Raw genomic sequence first — 9,656 nt, forward strand, 5'->3', positions numbered from 1 at the left:
GAACAAAGAAAGAAAGAACAGGTTCATAACTTGAAATACAATTTTTAATTAAGAGATATTGATTAACAAAATAGATCTTGCGCATCGAACTTCGTCATTTGCCTAGTTAACCCGAAAGTGTACATTTCTTCTTGTGTTGAAGAAACAACTTCTTGTGTGTGCAAATTTTCCACTACATTTCTCACATGAATAACAGTGGGTTTAAATGTATTTATATTTTTCGTGTTCCTTCAGGTAGCGCTTTTCCAAAAATTCGGCATTACAAAATTCACATTTATGGGGTTTTTGCGATGTGTGTTTCTGCATGTGATTATGTGTTCCTCTAAATTCCGAAAGAAATTCCCACATTTGTCACACACAGATTTAAGCTGGGAATGTGTTTTTTCATGCCTGCTTTTGTGAAAATTATCGCAAAATTCTTTCGGACACAGCTTACATTTCTTCATTTTTAATTGTTCGTGTTTTGCTGTTTTATGAAATTCTAATGCGCCCTTAGATTTATATACTTTGCCGCAATATTCACAGACAACGGGATTATAATCAAGGAGCTTTTTATGCTGCCACAGATCACCCTTTGTATAGAATTTTTTCCCACAAGTGTCGCACATTTCCGTTTTTTCTCCATGGTAATGAAGATGTTTCTTAAGCGCCGACTTTGATCTGTAAATCTTTTCGCACATGTCACATGGAAATGATTCGCTCGAATAGATCTCCACATACTGGGCCACAGAGTGATCCATGTCTGGAATACAGAAGCAGATGTTATTAGATTATATAAATGGTCTTGTGTCTGGCTTCAAGACGTGGGGGAGGGGGGGGGGGCAAATAAAAATACCTCTTTTTAGCCCAACCTGCGATCTCTTATGCCTTGTTCACACGGATGTGCATTGAATTTTACTTCGCATTACATTTAATGCGAAGTAATAATGCGCATTAAATTGATTCGAATTAAATAGCGTTCACACGGAGGTAATATATAATGCGAATTAAATCCTGTGTGAACGAGGCATTAAAAATGGAAGGAAAACTTGTGTATCATGTGCTACGAAAAGAAATATAGATTCATTCCATAAATCAGAATATAATATCTGACGGAAAAATTTAAAATTGTGAATTTGCTGGATGATATTAAACAATATGGGAATCTTTGATATCTTTTCACCTTAGTAACGTAATATATTCCATCTTTTCACTCTGCGCTATTTTTATTTTCAAACATTTCGTCGAAATAAAGACTATTATGAATCCCAATTTAGTAAGAAATTGAATGTCTTTTTATATTCTTGAGACACATTATCAACTTTCTTTCTCAAATTATTTTAAACTTTGAATTCAACTCATGAAGCAAACATCATGCGAATTCTATTGGGTGTTCGATATTAAACACGAGTGTTTGAGAAAAGTAACTACTTTCAATTAAAGCATGGGACATATTCTGTTTCTTAATACGTCTGTGCATTCCGTGCGATGTGTTTTAGACACAGAAAACTCTTATTTAGGTTGTTTTTTGAGAAAAATAAATGGACCGCTCCCTTCAACTTACCCAATTGATCTAGAAACCCTGCGTTACTGAATCTTTTCACCATGGTCACGATGGTCCACGGTACACCCATACACTGTCTCCCGCCTCACGCCTAGGGAACTGCACCACTTGCACCGCCGTCTACTTTCACTAAGTTTCTCGCTAGTGTGTCTCGCAATACTGGCTGTGGTAACTGGAGGGTTACGGGGCTGAGTAAGCCGTTGCCTCTTCTGACTGGAAAAGTCCCCGGTCAAAAACTGGCCAACATCCAATGAGAATTCATTTAGCGAGTAATGCCTGTGAGATTTCATGGGTGTTCAACCATAGAAGGTAGCCGTTGATGACACATATCTCCAAAATAAAATTCATGAAGTATTTCCAGAATTTCTTGGAAGGTCTTCCAACTGGATTCTTTCACCTGTATTGCTGTGATCGGTCCACCCCACAGTAGTTCTGCTGATAGTGCTCTATGGCAGGGGAGGGGGCGCTGAAGAAAGACCATACCACCACCTCTGACTCGCCTGACCGCAGGTTCATCACCCAGAGGGCTAGACGTGGTGGACAACACATGAACCTACAACACATACTTTTGATAATAACAAAGCACATATATATTGACAAACACTACTTGTAGATTGATACAATTCAATTTCTATTTACCGGTTTGTTATCATTCCAAACAGTTATCACCATATTCCCATGTTGCATTTGCTGCGCATCTCCACGTTCTAAATTTGGATTTTTCAAGTTGACTGGAAATCCTCTTCTGTTTGACATGATGGTTCCCCAAGCATATATCCCATACGTTTCCAGACATTGAACCAAAGGAATCGAAGTGAAAAACCTGTAATGATTTATTATTCTAACATTTTGACGGGGAAAGTACCAGTAACATACATTTATTTACGTTACATGACATGGGTCTAAGAACTATATGCATAATTTGTAGATCTATATGCACCTGTCAAAAATACATGATGGCCTTTCCATTTGATTTCCTTGCATAGGTGCTTAACGACTCTCTCTCTCCAAGATTCTGTCCTCGCATGTCGTCAAATTTGCCAAGATATAAGAGATATTCGTGTGTATAACCATTTGGTTCACAACGCATCCACACCTGTAAAATGCATATAAATGCTATGCCTAAATTTACAATGATCGTTGATTTCAAAAATTAGTCTTCAATTTGTCTTTACGTTCCTAAATGCAAAGTAAATATTTATGATGATTTTGATATGTAAACAAATTTCTCAAAAAAATGGAATGTCATTATGAATAGATATCTAATTACAAATTTGAATCTTTAGGTGTATGATATACCTTCAGCCCTCGCTTTATTGGCTTGCAGGGAGTGTATTGTCGAGCATAATGTTGTCCTTTGTATCTCACCATTCCTCATCAATGCTTTGACATTTCCCTGGCTTGTAATGTTTTTGAACGCTTCCCTTGTCACCGATATAAGTGGACGAATTTTATGCAACCTACAAAATTATACCGAAAACAATAACATGGAAACCATCATGAAAATAAATGTGACTTACATGAAGGTTATAACACCCCCTCCCCCTTTCCGAAACGTCATCATCACCCAAGGCCATTATCAATATTATGTGCCTTATTTTAAATAGTCAGGATACAAAATATGTGTTTCCTGTACAAAGTACTTGTCATACTGTGGTGATCCCGCATGTCCCTGTGTACTGTTGTCATTAAGAGGCAAGTACTGAGATAACTTTGTAAATATGTTCCTGGTCATACGATCTTTGAAACAATGTAGCAAATGTTTCAATCTTTCCAAATATGATATACATTTTAATCATTGTCTTTATTATGAAAGATCTAACAAACAGAAGATAACACAATTTTTATCATTTCGGCTTAATTTTCTTACTTTCCGGCAACAATGTGCGATTTTCAATGCATGTTTTCGACAAATTCCCAACATCGTACGAAAAACTTTGAGCTGAAACATTGTTTAGTTTTTACTCTACTTTTTGAAACTATAATTTGTTTAATTATATTCCAATTATTATTAAAACGTCACCAATTTAATCACGTCGGCACTTAAAAGGCGTCACTGGGAGTTAAAGGCAACTTCGTTGTGAATTTTATTGTTAGCTATTGTTAAATTATCATTAAGGCTAGGGATATTATTGGACTCGTGGGGTGACCTAGGCCCTCTATACTGAAGTTTAAAACCGTGTAGAAAACCTTCCCGAATAAATTTGCCGTCCCTGTATCCTTCCAAATGTTTGCATAAATTATGGAATTTTATAGGTGTTGCTCCCAAAGAATATATGGGACTGTTATTTTGGGCATCTGCTGCTTGGGTGGTTGTCTCCGCACTTGCTGCATGTTGTAACTGTGCCTAGGGAAGAAAGGGCAACTTACTCCCTTATTGAAATGGTTGCAGTACAATACTGCAGAACGGTTTACTTGATTGAAATGACCGCCTTGGTTCTGATGAGCATTGTTACGGGTGTGGGTTTCTAACCTATTCGAAATGTGCAACAACCAAAATTCTTGGTTGATGTTGCCCCATGACAGTTGTGGCTGAGTCAGCTGACTGGCCATTCTGAGGCGAAATTGCTCATCGTATCGAAACCAATACGTGAAGGGCCGTGAGAGCGGAGCTCTCCCTATAGGTGATTGAGTTCACGGGCCTTATTCTAACACTAATTAGGATGTGATTCAGTGCACTGGCCTCTAATTAGGATATGATCCAGTTAACGGGCCTGCCTCTAACACTAATTAGGATACGATCATGTTCACGGACCTCATTCTACCACTAATTAAGATGTGATTCAGTTAACAGGTCTCTAATTAGGATATGATCCAGTTCACGGGCCTGACTCTAACACTAATTAAGATGTGATTGAGTTCACGGGCCTGATTCTAACACTAATTAGGATATGATCCAGTTCACGGGCCTAATTCTAACACTGATTAAGATGTGATTCAGTTCACGGGCCTCTAATTAGGATATGACCCAGTTCACGGGCCTGACTCTAACACTAATTAGGATGTGATTGAGTTCACGGGCCTGATTCTAACACTAATTAGGATATGATCCAGTTCACGGGCCTGATTCTAATACTAATTAGGATATGATCCAGTTCACGGGCCTGACTCTAACAGTAATTAGGATGTGTTTGAGTTCACGGGCCTGATTCTAACACTAATTAGGATATGATCCAGTTCACGGGCCTAATTCTAACACTAATTAAGATGTGATTCAGTTCACGGGCTTCTAATTAGGATATGATTCAGTTCACGGGCCTGACTCTAACACTAATTAGGATGTGATTGAGTTCACGGGCCTGATTCTAACACTAACTAGGATATGATCCAGTTCACGGGCCTAATTCTAAGACTGATTAAGATGTGATTCAGTTCACGGGCCTCTAATTAGGATATGATCCAGTTCACGGGCCTGACTCTAACACTAATTAGGATGTGATCCAGTTCACGGGCCCGACTCTAACACTAATTAGGATGTGATTGAGTTCACGGGCCTTATTCTAACACTAATTAGGATATGATCATGTTCACGGACCTCATTCTACCACTAATTAAGATGTGATTCAGTTAACAGGTCTCTAATTAGGATATGATCCAGTTCACGGGCCTGACTCTAACACTAATTAGCATGTGATTGAGTTCACGGGCCTGATTCTAACACTGATTAAGATGTGATTCAGTTCACGGGCCTCTAATTAGGATATGATCCAGTTCACGGGCCTGACTCTAACACTAATTAGGATGTGATTGAGTTCACGGGCCTGATTCTAACACTAATTGGGATATGATCCAGTTCACGGGCCTAATTCTAACACTAATTAAGATGTGATTCAGTTCACGGGCCTCTAATTAGGATATGATTCAGTTCACGGGCCTGACTCTAACACTAATTAGGATGTGATTGAGTTCACGGGCCTGATTCTAACACTAACTAGGATATGATCCAGTTCACGGGCCTGATTCTAACACTGATTAAGATGTGATTCAGTTCACGGGCCTCTTATTAGGATGTGATCCAGTTCACGGGCCTGACTCTAACACTAATTAGGATGTGACCCAGTTCACGGACCCAATTCTAACACCAATTAGGATGTGATTGAGTTCACGGGCCTGATTCTAACACTAATTAGGATATGATCCAGTTCACGGGCCTGATTCTAACACTGATTAAGATGTGATTCAGTTCACAGGCCTCTAATTAGGATGTGATCCAGTTCACGGGCCTGACTCTAACACTAATTAGGATGTGATCCAGTTCACGGGCCCGACTCTAACACTAATTAGGATGTGATTGAGTTCACGGGCCTTATTCTAACACTAATTAGGATATGATCATGTTCAAGAACCTCATTCTACCACTAATTAAGATGTGATTCAGTTACCAGGTCTCTAATTAGGATATGATCCAGTTCACGGGCCTAATTCTAACACTGATTAAGATGTGATTCAGTTCACGGGCCTCTAATTAGGATATGATCCAGTTCACGGGCCTGACTCTAACACTAATTAGGATGTGATCCAGTTCACGGGCCCGACTCTAACACTAATTAGGATGTGATTGAGTTCACGGGCCTTATTCTTACACTAATTAGGATGTGATTCAGTGCACTGGCCTCTAATTAGGATATGATCCAGTTAACGGGCCTGCCTCTAACACTAATTAGGATACGGTCATGTTCACGGACCTCATTCTACCACTAATTAAGATGTGATTCAGTTAACAGGTCTCTAATTAGGATATGATCCAGTTCACGGGCCTAATTCTAACACTGATTAAGATGTGATTCAGTTCACGGGCCTCTAATTAGGATATGACCCAGTTCACGGGCCTGACTCTAACACTAATTAGGATGTGATTGAGTTCACGGGCCTGATTCTAACACTAATTAGGATATGATCCAGTTCACGGGCCTGATTCTAATACTAATTAGGATATGATCCAGTTCACGGGCCTGATTCTAACACTAATTAGGATATGATCCAGCTCACGGGCCTGATTCTAACACTAAATAAAATATGATTGAGTTCACGGGCCTAACTCTAACGCTAAGTAGGATATGATCCAGTTAACGGGCCTGCTTCTAACACTAATTAGGATATGATTCAGTTCACGGGCCTGATTCTAACACTAATCAAAAATGTAATTGAGTTCACGGGCCTGACTCTAATACTAATTAGGATATGATCCAGTTCACGTGCATCTAATCCAATCCTTGTAAACCCTAACCCAGTCCTTGTAGAGCATAGATTAGTCCCTGTAGAGCATAACCTAGTCCCTGTAGAGCATAACCTAGTCCCTGTAAAGTATAACCTAGTCCCTGTAGAGTATAACCTAGTCCCTGTAGAGTATAACCTAGTCCCTGTAGAGCATAACCTAGTCCCTGTAAAGTATAACCTAGTCCCTGTAGAGCATAACCTAGTCCCTGTAAAGTATAATCTAGTCCCTGTAGAGCATAACCTAGTCCCTGTAAAGTATAACCTAGTCCCTGTAAAGTATAACCTAGTCCCTGTAGAGCATAACCTAGTCCCTGTAGAGCATAACCTAGTCCCTGTAAAGTATAACCTAGTCCCTGTAGAGCATAACCTAATCCCTGTAAAGTATAACCTAGTCCCTGTAAAGTATAACCTAGTCCCTGTAGAGTATAACCTAGTCCCTTTAAAGTATAACCTAGTCCCTGTAGAGTATAACCTAGTCCCTGTAGAGCATAACCTAGTCCCTGTAGAGCATAACCTAGTCCCTGTAAAGTATAACCTAGTCCCTGTAAAGTATAACCTAGTCCCTGTAAAGTATAACCTAGTCCCTTTAGAGTATAACCTAGTCCCTGTAAAGTATAACCTAGTCCCTGTAGAGCATAACCTAGTCCCTGTTGAGCATAACCCAGTCCCTGTAGAGCATAACCTAGTCCCTGTAGAGCATAACCTAGTCCCTGTAGAGCATAACCTAGTCCCTGTAGAGTATAACCCAGTCCCTGTAGATCCTAACCTAGTCCCTGTAAAGTATAACCTAGTCCCTGTAGAGCATAACCTAGTCCCTGTAGAGCATAACCTAGTCCCTGTAAAGTATAACCTAGTCCCTGTAGAGCATAACCTAGTCCCTGTAGAGCATAACCTAGTCCCTGTAGAGCATAACCTAGTCCCTGCAAAGTATAACCTAGTCCCTGTAGAGCATAACCTAGTCCCTGTAGAGCATAACCTAGTCCCTGTAAAGTATAATCTAGTCCCTGTAGAGCATAACCTAGTCCCTGTAAAGTATAACCTAGTCCCTGTAAAGTATAACCTAGTCCCTGTAGAGCATAACCTAGTCCCTGTAGAGCATAACCTAGTCCCTGTAAAGTATAACCTAGTCCCTGTAGAGCATAACCTAATCCCTGTAAAGTATAACCTAGTCCCTGTAGAGTATAACCTAGTCCCTTTAAAGTATAACCTAGTCCCTGTAGAGTATAACCTAGTCCCTGTAGAGCATAACCTAGTCCCTGTAGAGCATAACCTAGTCCCTGTAAAGTATAACCTAGTCCCTGTAAAGTATAACCTAGTCCCTGTAAAGTATAACCTAGTCCCTTTAGAGTATAACCTAGTCCCTGTAAAGTATAACCTAGTCCCTGTAGAGCATAACCTAGTCCCTGTAGAGCATAACGCAGTCCCTGTAGAGCATAACCTAGTCCCTGTAGAGCATAACCTAGTCCCTGTAGAGTATAACCCAGTCCCTGTAGATCCTAACCTAGTCCCTGTAGAGCCTTACACAGTCTTAACCTATAAAATGCAACTTTGTCTCTGTACAACAGTATCGTATTTCACTGATAATAAATTTTCCATACATGTTTATTATTAGTTTAATCATCAGGCACAATTGAATAGTCTCGTGGGGATTCGGGTTAGAATAGATCCTCAGTACCCCCTTGCTTGTCGTAAGAGGCGATTAAATGGGGCGGTCCTTCGGATGAGACCGCAAAAACAGAGGTCCTGTGTCACAGCAGGTGTGGGACAATAAAGATCCCTCCCTGCTCAATGGCTATAAGCGCTGAGCATAGGCCTAAATTTTACAGCCCTTCACCGGCAGTGGTGACGTCTCAATGTGAGTGAAATATTCTCGAGAGGGACGTTTAACAATATTCAATCAATCAATCACAATTGAATAAATACCCGGTCTCTCTGTGTTATAGACTTTACCAGTCATCTTGAGCTAAATCAACATTTTTGTGCCAGACCCATTTTTGTGTGCATCATAACTCAGTATCTCTATAAATAGTTGAATCTGCAACTACTACATGTAAGAGCTTGACGTATTTGACAGACATTTTTTTCCACAATTTCCTCTGGTACTTAGTCTTGATTTTAATTAAGAAGAAAAAGTTGAACAGATAACAGTTTTATTATCAAGACCTTAGACATACAATGATTACATTATCACATTGTTGTAACCTTTGACATTGAAATATATTTTCCAGATGCATGTACTTATGAAAGAGCTGGCTCGCATTCTACCTCATGCTCCAAGATTGCGTAGCAATAGTAACACATGATGGCTATATTAGACAGATTGATAATGATGGGTAATCAGATCAAACATCCTTAATATAAATCAAATTTACATAATCTGTTAAGAATTGATTATATATTACTGGGTAATTAAGGGGTCTTTCATGAAAAGAAATGAAACATTTTTTAAGTTTTCATAAAACATATGAAACAACAATTTTATCTTTCTTTCAGTGATTAATTGGTAAACGCATTAAAAGTTTCAATGTTCCATGGGAAATACAACACAACTACATGTATTTATTCTATATGTTGAACAAGAGGCCCATGGGCCACATCGCTCACCTGAGCCACCTTGGCTCATATTGAAAGATTTTTCCTGAATAATTGTATGTAAAACTTTGATTCTCTATTGTGGCCCCATACAACCCCTGGAGGCCATGATTTCAATAAACTTGAATCTGTACTATGTCAGGAAGCTTTCATGTACATTTTAGCTCTTCTGGCCCAGTGGTTCTTGATAAAAAAAAAATTAAATGACCCACCCTATTTTTGTGGTCATCTCCCCTTTGAAGAGGGCATGGCCCTTCATTTGAACAAAGTCGAAAGCCCTTTACCCAAGGATACTTTTGGCTAA

At 39.4% G+C, this 9,656-nt stretch overlaps 2 pseudogenes; both read right to left on the minus strand.

The window, feature by feature from the left end:
* Positions 1 to 1,566: 1,566 nt before the first annotated feature.
* Positions 1,567 to 2,338, minus strand: LOC130054700 (uncharacterized; annotated as a pseudogene).
* A 107-nt stretch (positions 2,339 to 2,445) lies between these two features.
* LOC130054996 (piggyBac transposable element-derived protein 4-like) lies at positions 2,446 to 3,278 on the minus strand (annotated as a pseudogene).
* Positions 3,279 to 9,656: the final 6,378 nt, after the last annotated feature.

Source organism: Ostrea edulis, chromosome 5 (genome assembly GCF_947568905.1).
Source record: "Ostrea edulis chromosome 5, xbOstEdul1.1, whole genome shotgun sequence".
Lineage (NCBI taxonomy): Eukaryota > Metazoa > Mollusca > Bivalvia > Ostreida > Ostreidae > Ostrea > Ostrea edulis.